This window comes from Phalacrocorax carbo, chromosome 17 (assembly GCF_963921805.1).
Source record: "Phalacrocorax carbo chromosome 17, bPhaCar2.1, whole genome shotgun sequence".
Classification (NCBI taxonomy): domain Eukaryota; kingdom Metazoa; phylum Chordata; class Aves; order Suliformes; family Phalacrocoracidae; genus Phalacrocorax; species Phalacrocorax carbo.
The window spans coordinates 2,752,448-2,763,727 of NC_087529.1; the positions used below are offsets into that span (position 1 = coordinate 2,752,448).

The window sequence follows — 11,280 nt, forward strand, 5'->3', positions numbered from 1 at the left end:
TTTTAAGTAACTTGGATGCATTTTGATGCCTTTCAGAACACTGTCTTGGGGATAAAAAGTGCAAGAGAGATCTCAGTTTCTGAAACAAATAATATTGCAGAGACAGTAGGAAATCATCCTAGTGCAAAGGCAAGGAAAAAACACAGAAGAGACCAACGCGTCTCTGGATTAGGAGCTCTTAAATGTCGAGAGGATTAAGAAAGAGGCAGTCAAAGTGGAAGCAAGGACTCATGTCTGTAGTGAGTATAAAAATAAGTCACCAGTGAGCTAAGAGGGAAGGTGAGTTACCGCTCACAGAGCGCAGTGCGCCTGGTAGGCGGCGACAGGACGTTGCACGCGATGCAGAGGATGAGCACAGGACGTGCACGGTGCTGAAGAGAGATTCCTGCGCTCGCCAGTGACATGAGCCGTACAAACGCAGGAGGCTGCAGTCCTGCGGGCATGCCAGAGCCCAGAGCTGCCGCTGCCCTGCTTCCCGCAGGAGAGGACTAGCAGCTGCTGATCTCCTGAAAGGAAGCCAGAACGTCCTGACCGAGTCACGTCCTGCAGGTTGAACATCACCGTCCGACCGGTGACGCTGCCTGGGAAATGAAGCTTGTGTTAGAATTTCAGGTAGGGCTGAGTTACGGAAAAGGGGGCAAAAATGATGACTCCCTGTCAAAAGCAGAATGCCAAGCAGTGACGCTCATGGTGACATGTGTTATAAACACTCTCCATGGAGTAAAGGAGGGTTTCCTAAATTCTAGACTGTATCCCTGGAAAGAATTCCTTTTTCCAGCCTGGGAGGGCTGTGGAGGCCTGATTTTGCTGCGGAGGGATTCGCCCCATGGATGCTGTGCTCCAGCACTGCCCAATTACGTACAGAGCTTTCAGAGCTTTTAAAATCCCAGAATACTTTTCACAGAGGCTGCTTTTAGCTCATGACGGCAGTGGCAATAATAAAACAGTCAAAATCGCTGAGTCAGCAAAGAAAACAAGAAGATGAAATGGGCATTTAAATCTCTTCATGCCTCTCAGGAACATTTGTGTCCAGCTGGGTAGGTGAAAACTTATGGGAAAAAGTTCTCATTTACATAATCCAGACTACTTTGCCTCTCCCCACCTAAGTGTCATGGTTTAGCCCTGGATTTTTAGTGCTGGGCCGATCCCTTCTTGTGGCAATGTCACAGGCAACGTCATGTTGTTTTGATGCTTTGTCTGATCTGGGCAGCTTTACCTCCTGGACAAGGTGAGACCACGTGAAATGGCAAACTAGAGTTCCTAATTTTTTCAAGCTGCCACTGCACTTTATTGCAAAGGTTTGCTGTAGCTCACTCAGAAAGCACGAGACTCAAATAGTTGCACCTCAGTTGTCTTCTGCTAAAAAAAGTCCTGAGAACCAGCCCTGCCTCGCTATCTGGAAATGTCACCATCACCAGGAACGCGGGCTCGTGTTGTGCTTGAAGCGTAAAGGGCAGGACTCTGACTACGGGAGTTCTTTGGTTGTCTGGCCTTGGCATAAGGCAGTCCGTGTCTGTCTAGATTCCCAATCCTGATCTATTTTCTCTATCCTGTCTGTCCTTGTCATTTTAGCTATAAAACCCTTGGGGCAACAGCTGTATTTGCTAGAGGGTTATACAGCCTCCAACCACAGAGTAATACAATATTATAACAGAACTAACTAATAATCAGACCAGATTGGGTTTGTACAGTTGTTTAGTCCCAATGGGGTGAAATGCTGGTTCCCAGCCCCGCTCGGGGAAGCTGTGATCTATCCGGACTCCCCGCCTGTATTCGTGACCAAGTAGAACTTACCCTGTAGCACGGGCTGGCTACAGGTTGGCAGTCAAAGCGGTGCGTGACTGACTACCCCGTTTCCGTCTTCAGGGACCCAGCCAGATCTTGGCCGAGACATGAAGCTGGTAATTCCTGCCTGCACGGTACAGTAGCTGCAATAATCAGAGTGTTAGGTATGCTCGTAGGACATCACCCTTCGTGTCTGGTGGCACCCAGCAACTTTTTGATGGGGATAGACTCTCGTGTCCTGGGATGTGGAAAGGCAAAAATCCTTTCTGCCTTACAGACCAGTGAGCAGAACTGCACGTGATGAGTCTCAGTCCTATTCTCTGTCTACAGAGATACGAATCTCCTGAGACACTGCTGTCAGAGTCAGCCTGTTCTTTGTGCGGTGCGGAGACGCCAGTGGGTAGCAAGAGACCTGTTTCTGCGGCTACTTTGGTTCACGTTTGCTTTGGTTTTAAACAAATGACCAAGCGAGATATCTCTGTTTGTTGGCTTTTTAAAAACCTGGCCCCACGATCCTTGCTTGAACTGTCATTGCTACAAAACACCAAGTCATGCTATTGCAGACTGTGACTCAAAGCTTCAGCCAAAAGCCACTCGTAAAAAATACTTATGTTCCAATGGATCCACTGCTCTGCCGCTTGACTTCAGCGGGTTTCCGAGGCTGTGCCGCTGCCTTTGCCACGGTAAGTGTATGCTGGGAAACCAGCAAAATTAACAGTCTGGCAGTCGGGATCTGCAGTTGGAAAGGATGTAAAACAACTTATTTTTGTCAGAATTTGCTGTATTCAGCCATTTGCAGCTATAAATGTCTGTGAATTCCCTTGTTATCTTTCAAAAAACAGATCCTGCTTAGGAACTTGATCGCGAAGACCTGCCGCCTCTGACTGCCGGACCTGGTGTTTCCATGACCGAAGGAAGCTGTTACGTGCTTAGGGGCTGTAGCGTCCCAACTCCTTCCAGAATATACACCAGACGCTTTGATTTATTTGTTGGGAGAAGCCGGATTCTCTGTGGAGATTGTTGGTAATACATGCGGATGCGTTTGCAGGTGGTTCAGCAGGAGACTGAAAATGAGACTTGAGGCCAGTATTTCCCCAGGATTATTTGTGGCTGGTCGCAGACGGGGTGAGATGAGAAGGTTCAGGACTGCTCTGCTGCTTAGTATGCTTTCACTGCCAAGTGTCTCCTAATGCTCAGAGAACATAGATTGGGGTGGAAAGAATAATTCCCTTCCTGTCTGGTGCACATTCTTCTATTTGAGATGGAGAGGTTTTTATCGGTTTGTGTCTCCACTGTGCCTCTGACCCGTCGTGAACCTCTCTCTGAACACGCAGACCTGCTCCAAACACGGTGCCAGCGTTTGGAGGTTCATGTTCAGCTGGAGCCCCTGGCAGAGACAGATGAAAGCAAAGCGCCACGACCTGGATTATACATGAAGCTGACGACAACACAGGCAGCATAGTCTGAAGTTCAAAGCCCAGAATAAGTGCTCGAAGTCTTGCATTCCCAAAACGGTCAGAGACCTTCCCTGGGAACTGAGGCAGGTGTGCTAGTCACAAACACGGTTTCAACCGGTGTGAACCCATTTGTGGTTCCGTGACATGTGATGAAAAGGAAACTCTTGTTTTCAGGAAAAGCTTAACATATTTTTTCAGCCTCCCCCATTCCTGAGCCAGTCCTTTCATGTCTTCCCTTAGTCATTAATAAGGCTTATTTCACCCAAAATTCCCAGGCCTCTGATACCCAAACGGATGGGACCCCAGACCGTGGTTCTGTTATAACTCCTGACCTACCCTGCTTGCTTTGAGTGGCCATCCTGACTCCCAGCAGGTCTTCCCAGAGACTCTGGCCTTCAAACTTTTCAGAGCCATCATGTTTTCCAGAGACCATCACCACCAGGAATTTTCTTGGAGGAGCAGGAGTTTCTGTAGTGCTGTAATTCAGCACGGCCGTGTTTTCAATTTGTTTTTTTTTAGAGAGCACGTGGCTCAGGCAGAGGGAAACGGGATGTAAGCTGCAGCATGCAGGAAGCTTCCAGAGCCAAGCAAGCATCTTACCCCACCTTCTTCAGCTGTCCAACTACCAGTGTCACCAGTGTATATAAAATAACAACTTTGCATCTCTCCTTTTTCTAGGCTGCAATAGCTGTAGTGATGTTTGCGCAGGAAGGCAGTGCAGGCGGGCTTTACTTGGGAAGTTGTCCGGGTTATCCTTGTGCTTGCAAGACATAAGCCATAATAGATGGCAGAGAAGCACAAGCAATACGAGTAGAATAAGAAGTTTTCCAGATGGAGCCCTGATGGGCTGCAAAGGTCAGAACCAGCTGGCTGAAGCCTCACAGGTATAGTTTTTCAGGATTTGATGCTGGAAAACTACGGGCGCAAACTCTGGGTAGCAGGACCCTGAAGTAAGTGCCACCCAGAAGAGATGGCAGGCAGCTTGTGGGGGCTATCGGTGTTTTTTATTGAGCATAGCAGGAAGAAAATGAAAGCTGTAAAATGCCAGTGTGGGTAAACATTCACACATCTAAACTGTGAACTGCTGTCCCTTCTTAAGTAAATAGCTACGGCCGAGGCTTCGCCCTCGCCCCCGCATCGTGAGTTTAAGCTGGTTAAAGAGAATGTAACAAGATTAAGAGAATTAACGTGGAGGCAAGTGCTTTTTCTAACCTGCTCCACTAGGACAGCTGTACACCTTCTGTGCAAAGCACCATTTTACCACTTCTCTCGGCTTAAAACAGAGAGTATGTAGCAGTTCAAACCCTCGTTCCACCTTGATGTGCTGTAATTTTTGGCAGCTCATCCCTTCTCTCATAGTAAGCCGCTCCCACACTAGTCAAGGAAGGGAAAGAGCTCCTTAAGTTAGTGAGTCTCCAGGACATACCCAACGTTCTCCCAACAGGACCAAGCTCCTGGGAAGCGAGGCTACCACCATTGCTCTGCTTGGCTTTTTCACTTCTAAAACGTCTGTTATTTTCCTTGCCAAAATACAAACTACAGCCAGGGCAGTTACAGTGAAAGCAGAGAGAGTGGCCTCTTGCTTAGTTGTAGTGCAGCTACTAGTGTTTAGTTCAGTCAACCCAACATGTCTGAAGAGCACAGCAATAATAATAATATATGCATAGCTCAGCCCTTGAGAGCACTTGTACTGCCAAGTCCCTGGAGAGCCAGTCTGGAAAGGCAGAGTTCAGTCCGAGGCTTGCAAGGGGGCTGTAATATTGATAATAAATAGCAAAGTGCGGTCCAGATTCTTCCCCTTCACCTGTGATTAGGACATTGCTTTCTTAGAGACTAAGCTAGGAGGGTTTCTGACAAAATCTTGCAAGGGTGGAAACCACACTAAGCAAGTTCTCGGGCTTTAACAGTGTTTAGCACCAGGTTTACACAGCTCTTTTGCCATCAGTTATGGAGACTGGACAAAACCGAAAAATCTCATCCCTTTGAGAGGGAGAGATACATGTAACAATGTTCGACAGGGTTTGAGTGCGGGTTCAGTATTTGCTGGAGCCAGAGCGGGGCAGGAAGGCTCCTGCCTTCCTCTGCATTGGCCGATTGGGATTTTTTGTGTGTATTCTGCAGTTTTCCCTTTGCCACAGCGAAGCCGCTCTTCAACAGCTGAGCGACCTGCATGCATCTGCCTGTGAAGGGAGGCTAGCTATTAGAGGTCGGGGATGGTTTCCAGGGCTCTGGCTGGGACCAGGACACCACAGGTTCGTGGCTCCTGTCCGTGCCATAGCTGTCCTCTGACAGGTGGACTTAATCGCAGTAAGAGTAATAACAGGTATTTACAAATCGTGATTCCATCTCACACGGTATAAAACAGGATGAAGGCTTTGAATTAAATCTAGCTTTTCTCTACAATTTGAGCATAATTCTATATCTGGGGCAGTCGTGTTGCACCGATTCAAGTCTTCTCGTTGCGTTTGTTCGGAGCCCCGGATGCCGCGTTTCTGCACAAAGCGGCACGGCTTCGAACACTGGGGGTAAGGGCGCGTCTCCCTGCGCTGTCAGCGTTTGGCGGGAGCAGAATCACTCCTCCTTATTGTTGCTGTGAAGTGTTGACTGGGAGCGAAGCTCTGACGGAGCAGGCACTTGGCAGGTTTGGTTCCTCTGGGGGATGAACTCGGGAAGGTTTTGCCCGGGAAGCGGCTCTAGCTGCGAACGAAGCAATCGCAGGTAGGTTGAATCGCCAACGGCATCGCTGCCTGTCCGGCTTCGCCCTGGGCTTTCCGCTACTGATGCCGGCCTGGAAACGTGACAGCGCTTCCTATTGATTTCTCTGTAGCAGCTCCACCAATATAAACAAGACAACCGGGCCCAGTTCCCGCTGGGAGCCCTGTGCAGGGGAGACTTTGCAACCAGGGCTCGGCACTGGAGGCCTTCGTATGCTCTTGGCTCGAGCGGCAGCTTTCATTTAAAAATACTGCTGGAAGAGGCACTTGGCTTTTCATCATAGAAGGTGGTTAGTAAATAAAATCAAACGCAGAGATAAATTAAAAATTTCTTGAGACTGGTATCCTCGTACCCTTGCCTCCGCTCAGCCAAAATCCTTCCTTTTTAACTTCACCGCTGTTTATAGTTTATTTTTTTTTCAGTCGTGTGGTGATTTTTTTGTTTTCGAATGAAAGGTGTAAGATATAACCCACAATTTATAAAGAATTCACACACCTGCATTGTTACAAGATGAGTTCTTGCAGATAATTTAAGCACCAGTTTTAAATTCCAGGATAATATACATTTATTATCTGGCAATGACCCTGGGGACTAGGAAAATCCAAGTTTGTTGGCTGCAGTTTACAATCTTACCATGATTTCTCTGTTTAGTTTTCACAGGATTTTACAGACTGACTGAAGTCTCCAGTATGGAAATAGTTTTCTCAGGAATTTCACTCTCCGCTTTCCTTTCCAGGACTCTTCCAGAAAACGCCTACAGCGAGCGATACGGCGGCAAACCTCACCTTTGGCCATTCACCTCCATCATTGTTTACTTCAGAGCTCATCTGGAATCTTTGACATGCTAATGCTCAGCACAGCAGCGCAGGCAATAAATATTCAGGCAGAGCGGAGTACTTGCTTCACCTGCCCGCATACCAGGTTAGCCTCAAAAACTCCGTTCCCTTCACCCAGCTTGCACAGACTGCGTGCAGTTCAGCCCATCATTGGCGGTACCGCTTTGAAGAGGGCTTTTGTACCTGCTGCGTGGTTTGCAGGTTATATTGTGTCTTGGGAATCCTTTCTCGGAGTCAGGTTCAGGACAAGCTAGGTCTTGTCCTACAAAACAACTCAGAAGTGCTAGTGAAGACTTGTGAACCAAATCCCCATTACCTCTCAGGGCAGCGCGGGTTCGGCTGGGCTAGTGGTTCCTGTTCAGCAAGCGGTGGCTGAGGTCTGTTGCCCTGGCAGTCAGGCACAGCCACGGGACGGACGTAAGCTGGTTCTTTGTCCCGCTCCTCATGCCCACCTTGCAAATCCCTGCCACCGCCACGGGCACTAGCCGGTCCCTTCGCCGACGGTCCTTGCAGAGGAGACAGGTAGCGAGAAGGGGTTAGAAAGGCAAGTGGCTCCTGGGGAGACACGTCTGTGGAGGCCTGTACTGAGGTGTATCGGCAAGGTCTGGAGGAAGAGAGAACCTCTGAGCCTCCATGGACGTAGAAGGGCACATGCCATGGCACGGGCCTGTGCCACAGCCTATACTCCAAAAGAGGGCTTGTTCGGAAAGCCCTGGGAACTGCCTCCGTGTCTCCTCCTTATTTCCCAGTCTCCCCTCTCTATGGGCTGTCTTGGGATGGAGCTGCCCCTCCCTGGAAGGGGGTGGCTAGCAGCTGCTTTGCTTGGCAGGCCACGAGGTGCAGGGCTAACGCCCTCCACTACCCAAGGGCCGGTTCTACTCGATACTGCAGCTCTCGCAGGTCGATGAAGGGTTGCCAGAGTCGATACGATGGATGTGCCCATAGCGGCAAGACAGACAAACTCTTTATCTGGCATCCACCTTCGGTTTTTTTTTCTGGCTTTGGTATCCAGAAGGTGCCTGTCACCCTCTGAAGCAGAGGCGCTCCCACTTCAGTGCTTGTTCCGCCTCAGTTTAATGTGAACTTAGCAACTGAGGCGGCAAATCTGGCTGCAGGACCAGCAAGAACATCCCAGCTGTCGCTGACTCAGGAGCTTTTCATTGTGTTTATAGCCTGGCCCCTGAGAGCTGTCAGTGCCCTTTGTCCGCGCGTGTGGAGAGGTGTGTTCGTGGGGCTCCTCGCTAGTGCTCTGTGGCCGGGCCAAGAGCGCTGAAGGTGTCAAGGCAGAGACTGCTAGGGAAGTCCTCACCGAAGCCCGAGGCTGCGCAGAGGCACAAAGGCCTCGCACAAAAGAGATCACAGAAGGCTGCAGGAAACGTGCTGCCTCCGAAGCGGCAGCTCTGCTCCCCCGGGGACTGCGGCGACAGAAGGAACGGCACGTACGAGGTTGGTGGGCTCCTGCCAAACCACGGAGACATGGGCTATGGCCGCACCGGGGTGCTGATCCTGTCTCCCACTGCATCGCCGTTCATAACGTGGGCTCTGGTTAGATCGGTTTCCCTCTGAACAAAAGAGCCAGATTAGTTCTTGCACTTGAAATAAGAAGATTGGGGCTGGTGCCGTTTCCTGCTTGAGTGTTGAGAGGCAAATCCCTCCAGCAAAATAGAAACCAGGAAAATAATAGTAATGGTGATTCGTTTGTCTCTGGCATCTTAGCATCCAGCGGTGCTCCAGTGACCTGTTGCCATGTTGCTGTTATGCCCTGGGCCATGAATGGATGCCACAAGCTGCGGGCTCTGGGTTATATTTACCTTGCTAAGCGTGGGACTTCCTTGCTCCTGTACGGCCTCCGGTAAGTGCGCACATTATCGCCTGCGGATTCATCGCCCTCGGAGCCCCAGGAACCGCCGAGTTTCACAGCGCCTGCTCAGATGATTACTTTACAAGGCCCGCACATTCAGTTGGTGTTTCGTGGTAGGGTGTGTGATGGCATATATTTTAAAACAGGGCTCGAAGCAGGCAGCTGGAGGGCAGGGTCGGTATCTCTGGCTGGGAATGGGCTCATCCCACTCTTCCTGCCAGCAGGATTTAACCACGTTTGGCACAACAGAGGTGAGCACGCTCGTCCTTGGCTCCACTTGCATCTAAGTTGTATCCAGAGTAAATTCAGTTGCACCAGTTGATGCCAGAATAAACCCCTGGACCCTGGCAAAGGCTTCGCTGCTTTGGCGAGCCGTGAATCTCCGCGTAATGCAAAATCCACAATATTCACAGCGCCTGACTACCTGTCTCACAGAGAGACCTTGCCGAGAACAACCTATTCATCAGAATCTGAAATAATGGTTTCTCTGTCCGTGTCTGATTTGATAAACCACAATTTCCCTTGGCTCGGCCTGTAAAAAGTACTTTCATGATCACAAAAGCAGATCCTTTCCTTATAAAATGTATCCGCTGCAAAAAGTTAATTCTCGTTTCACTGAAGTGCTATAAAGCAGCAGAAGGCTTCTGTTGGCACATGTTTTAGAACGAGGAAAGCAAAGCGTGTAAAACCCTGATGTAAATCCATTGCTTTGGGGGAAAAAGTGCTTTTCCATGATAGTTTACCATCGTTTACATGATTATAACAGGCTCCGCACGAGGGAAGCTACACTCATCCCAAAATAATAAATAAACCAAACCAGTGTAGGCAAGTTCAGGATCCAGCCAGTGCCGAGGGAGCCGGAGCAGCCTGACATGGGGGGCTGCGTTCCAGCAGCCTTGAGTTTCCCTCGAGACTCTGTCGTTCCTTTCAGCGCAGTCCCAGGCGGACACGGACCGTTGAGTCGCGGCAGTTTTGTGCTTCCCTGGTAGCGCTGCCGCGAGAATCGGTCCTTCCTTTGTGCCGACAAAGGGCTTGGCGGATCCGACGCGCGAAGGCGTTAGGTGGGAGGGCGAGGGGCAGCGACACTCCCCAGAGAGATCCTCTTGTCTACAAGGAGCAAAGGGAACTTGGCTGTACGTCCCCAGCGAATTAAATACACCGCAGACATGGCTTTCCTGTAGCACCCCAGCCACCCTGCAGCCTCCTGCTCCTGAGATGGCCGCCTGGATAAAAAGGGCTTCATGCAATACGCGGCAGGAGCTCCCCCCATACCTGTCGGACCCAAAGCACTCCGAGCCGATGGGGCTGGTTCGTTTCCGCCACGGCCATAGAAATCATTTCAATCGTACTTTTCCCGTGTGTTTTTGCTCTGCTTTAATTTTGGCTCCCCAGAAAACTTTCCCTTCCGCAGAATCGCGTTTCCAACTTTGTTTAAAAACAACGGCAATTTTTTTTACTTTCTGTTTGGTTTATTTAGCTTCATTGTTTGGATATTTTTTTTTTTCCTTCTAGTTTCTGTCCTGGATTATTTAGTACTGCTGGATGCTACAAAACTGGTGTGAAGTTCAACCTCTGCTCTGGTTGTGTTTTGATGGTGAACACAATATAAAGCATGAAAGCGGTGATGAAGAGATAAGTAGTTATTAAATTATATTTATCTTCATATTCTTTGCTGGTTTTAGCATCCACCAGCGCAGGCAAACCCTTTCTTTAGTGACCGCATTGGCTTTTAATTTTCTCCAAGCTCCTCAGACCTAAACTCGGCTACTGTGGCCCTGTGAGTAATGGCGTTTGCTAATCCATGGCATTTTGCCGTTTTCTTACATCAGGAGACGTCACGTTGCGTGATAACTGTCCTCGGGCTGAGCCCTGTCATCGTTTTTGTGAAATCTTTTCCTCCTGGTCGGCGCGCGGGCCGTGGGGGATTTTCTCCGTGTGGCAATACCGGCGGGGTGTCCCAGCGGGCTGGGGCGACCTCTGAGCCCTGCCCGTTCCGGGGGGGACACGAGTGTGGGCCGAAACACTCGGAGGGGACTTTTCACTTGTCGTTTGCCAAAGCGGCCCCCGGTGGGCTGCAGCCCATCGCCCCAGAAACACCCGGGCGAGCAAACAGCCCGGCGGCTGGGCCACCGCAGCCGGGGGCAGCTGCGGGGTTGCTGCGGGGCCGGGGTCAGTGTGGGGGTCGGGGCTGGTGTGAGGGCCAGGCTCGGACCGGGCGGTGCGGGGGCCGGGGGCGGTGCGGGGGCTGGTGCAGGGGAAGGGACCCGTGCAGAGACCGGGGCCGGTGCGGGGACCAGGGGCGGTTCGGGGGCCGGGCGGTGCGGGAAACAGGGGCGGTGCGGGGACCGGGGGCCGGGCGGTGCGGGAAACAGGGGCGGTGCGGGGACCGGGGGCCGGGCGGGGGCTGGTGCGGGAGCCGGGGCCGGTGGGGGGTGCGGGGGCCGGGGCCGGTGCGGGTACCGGGGCCGGGCGGTGCGGGGGAGCCGGGGCCGGGGCCGGTGCGGGAGCCGGGGCCGGGGCCGGTGGGGGGGTGCGGGGGCCGGGGCCGGTGCGGGGACCGGGGCCGGGCGGTGCGGGGGTGCAGGGGCCGGGGCCGGGGGGTGCGGGGGCCGGGGCCGGGCGGTGC

The 11,280-nt window shown here is 51.5% G+C and overlaps 1 long non-coding RNA gene across 1 annotated transcript; it reads left to right on the forward strand.

The window, feature by feature from the left end:
- Positions 1 to 6,087: 6,087 nt before the first annotated feature.
- On the forward strand, positions 6,088 to 10,597 carry LOC135316050 (uncharacterized). Its single transcript, XR_010375501.1, has 4 exons — positions 6,088 to 6,243; positions 6,694 to 6,878; positions 8,510 to 8,645; positions 10,167 to 10,597. It is a non-coding gene; the product is annotated as an uncharacterized LOC135316050 (long non-coding RNA).
- The last annotated feature ends 683 nt before the right edge of the window (positions 10,598 to 11,280 follow it).